This window comes from Pteropus vampyrus, unplaced genomic scaffold (assembly GCF_000151845.1).
Source record: "Pteropus vampyrus isolate Shadow unplaced genomic scaffold, Pvam_2.0 Scaffold23480, whole genome shotgun sequence".
NCBI lineage: Eukaryota > Metazoa > Chordata > Mammalia > Chiroptera > Pteropodidae > Pteropus > Pteropus vampyrus.
The window spans coordinates 1-2,334 of record NW_011912261.1 but is presented as its reverse complement, the minus strand read 5'-3'; the positions used below and the strand labels follow the sequence as shown (position 1 = coordinate 2,334).

Sequence of the window (2,334 nt, the reverse complement as noted above, 5' to 3'; positions counted from 1 at the left end):
TATTTTTTAAATGAAATGTATGATTCGAGAATCAATTTTGGAGAATTTTTATGAGAACAAGTGAATGAAAACCAAGTTCTTTCTTCTCATGCAAGCCATAACTTTTGATAAAAATCTACTTTGTACAATTTAGACATATATGTATATAATAGCAGAGCAGGCTTCTATTCAAGCCAGCCAGCCTAACCATCATTTCCAGGGGTCTGCAATCTATCGCTCGTGGACTGAATGTGACTTGCCTATCTGTGTATGTCCCTCAGCTAAGAATAGTTTTTACGTTTTTTAAAAGGGTTATAAACAAAACAAAAACAAAGAAACACATGTGACAATGGACCACATGCGCTCTACAAAGCCTAAAATATTTATCTGGCCCTTTATAGAAAAAGTTTGCAGACCCTTCATTCATGCCAGACAGTGCACTTACAAGTCCAATATAATGTTCATTCATTCCCATCAAGAATGTAGTAACAATCTAAAAAGATGTCTTCTGATGTCATCTGTCTGAATTTCTTTTTTTTTCTTCTTCAGTATCATTAAAGTTCATCCTACAATAATAATGTAAAAGTAATTGAAAAAGTATGAGTTTACAATATTAAAAACAAGGTAAAGTAATATAAACTAACCTAAATTTTACCTTCTCAAAAATATTCAATATTCTTATTTAATGAATCGTATGAAAAACATGTCTTGCCTATATACAACAATGGAAAAGAATATTGCACTGTTCTTAACTTGCTCATGGCGGATATTACCAGTAGTTTTATGCACTTCCAAAGTCATATTCTGATATGCTCTTTAACTTAATTTCAGTTATGCTATTTTGGTTTATGACTAAGTGTTTTCTATTTCAAATGTTTAACTTGAAAGTCACAATTTTAAAAATAAAATCTTGAGAAAACTAACATAGCTAAACCACTGGAAAAACATTTTTGTTTACTGAAACCAAGAAAATAAAGATTCATAATGACATCTTTCCTATCTTTAAGATTTGGATAAAGTATAATTCTCAAAGCAGGCTCTAAGAATTTCTGTATTGGGGTCTGTAGTTCTAATATGGTTCTATAAAGCAAGATGTCTCTAATGCTCTCCAGAGACTATGCTGTTTTTTTTTTTTTTTCCTTCTTTCACCTTATGGGGAAAGAATCTAAGAAACTTCATGTGATTATATTAAATTCCATTCAGAAAGCATTCTAGCTTTTATGGATTCTCTGGTCTGTTTCTGCGTATGTACTAGACTGACAATTTAAAGAAGAAAAAAATAAACAGCCTTTGTGAAGAATAGCGAAAAAAAAGGTTGTACTGCTTCCTGATAGATTAAAAATTCAAGGAGAGGCCAAGATGAGTAAGGGTTCAGGTACATCCTGACTATACCAAGAACAAAAGAAACTGCTATCCAAAATGTGTTATGAGGCTCCACTATATTTATTCCTAACAAGTCAATGCTTTATATTGCCATTTGAACCAAATTTAAATAATTTATGACCAGTTACTATTTTTTGTTAAATGGTTTTACTTGTCTAAATGTCTAAGCATTTCAATGTCTAGAGGCTATATTCTGATTCTTATGTTTTCCAAAAAAGAAATTTCCAACTACTTACTGTTTTTTGAAGCTTCATTTGATCTGTTTAGTATAGTAAGAATAACTTTAAATAATGTTTGCCAAAGTTAGCTCTAGACTCAGTCCTTCTTACCTTATTTCTCTTTCCGTGTTTTTGGAGATTTTCCAATTTTTCATATATTAGGGTAGCAATCTCTTTTGCATCTCTAGAATCTATTTGCTCTCCCCAAATAGTTCTCTAAAATTAAAAAACACCTTTCTTATAATCGAAACATGACATTTCCATCTAAGAAATTTGGTTAAATATTCCTTAAAGTTCTAAGTGTTCGAAACTCGAATTTCTTCAAGGAAATAATGCTGCAAAAACAGTTTACTGTTATTTAACTGAAATAAATATTAACAATACTGTTATGGGAACATGTAAAATAATTCCTTGAGAAAATGCAGTGCTTACTTCAAATGCCTCAAAACACCTAAATTGTATAAGAAAAGACATCCCCAGAGGACCCAAATCATTCCAATTTAATATAATCACTGGCAAAGGCAAAAACTTGACTAAGTACACAACGGGAAGCAATGGCCTGGTTCTCATCGGCCCACAGCAGGAAGATGGCTGAAAAGCAGGGAAGGGGGCAAGTCAATACACCCAACATATTCTGCTTATTTTGGATCTGAAGCCCCGTTTCATTCTTCTTGGTGGGAATCCCACATGTGTATGCTAGTATTTTGTTTCTTTGTATAACTGTCCACCTGGTATTTGTTTACTCCAATCGTTC

At 32.2% G+C, this 2,334-nt stretch overlaps 1 long non-coding RNA gene across 1 annotated transcript; it reads right to left on the bottom strand.

Moving 5' to 3' along the window:
* Positions 1-31: 31 nt before the first annotated feature.
* On the bottom strand, positions 32-2,315 carry LOC111735334. Its single transcript, XR_002778747.1, has 2 exons — positions 1,692-2,315; positions 32-545 (listed from the first exon to the last, which is right to left on the bottom strand). It is a non-coding gene; the product is annotated as an uncharacterized LOC111735334 (long non-coding RNA).
* Positions 2,316-2,334: the final 19 nt, after the last annotated feature.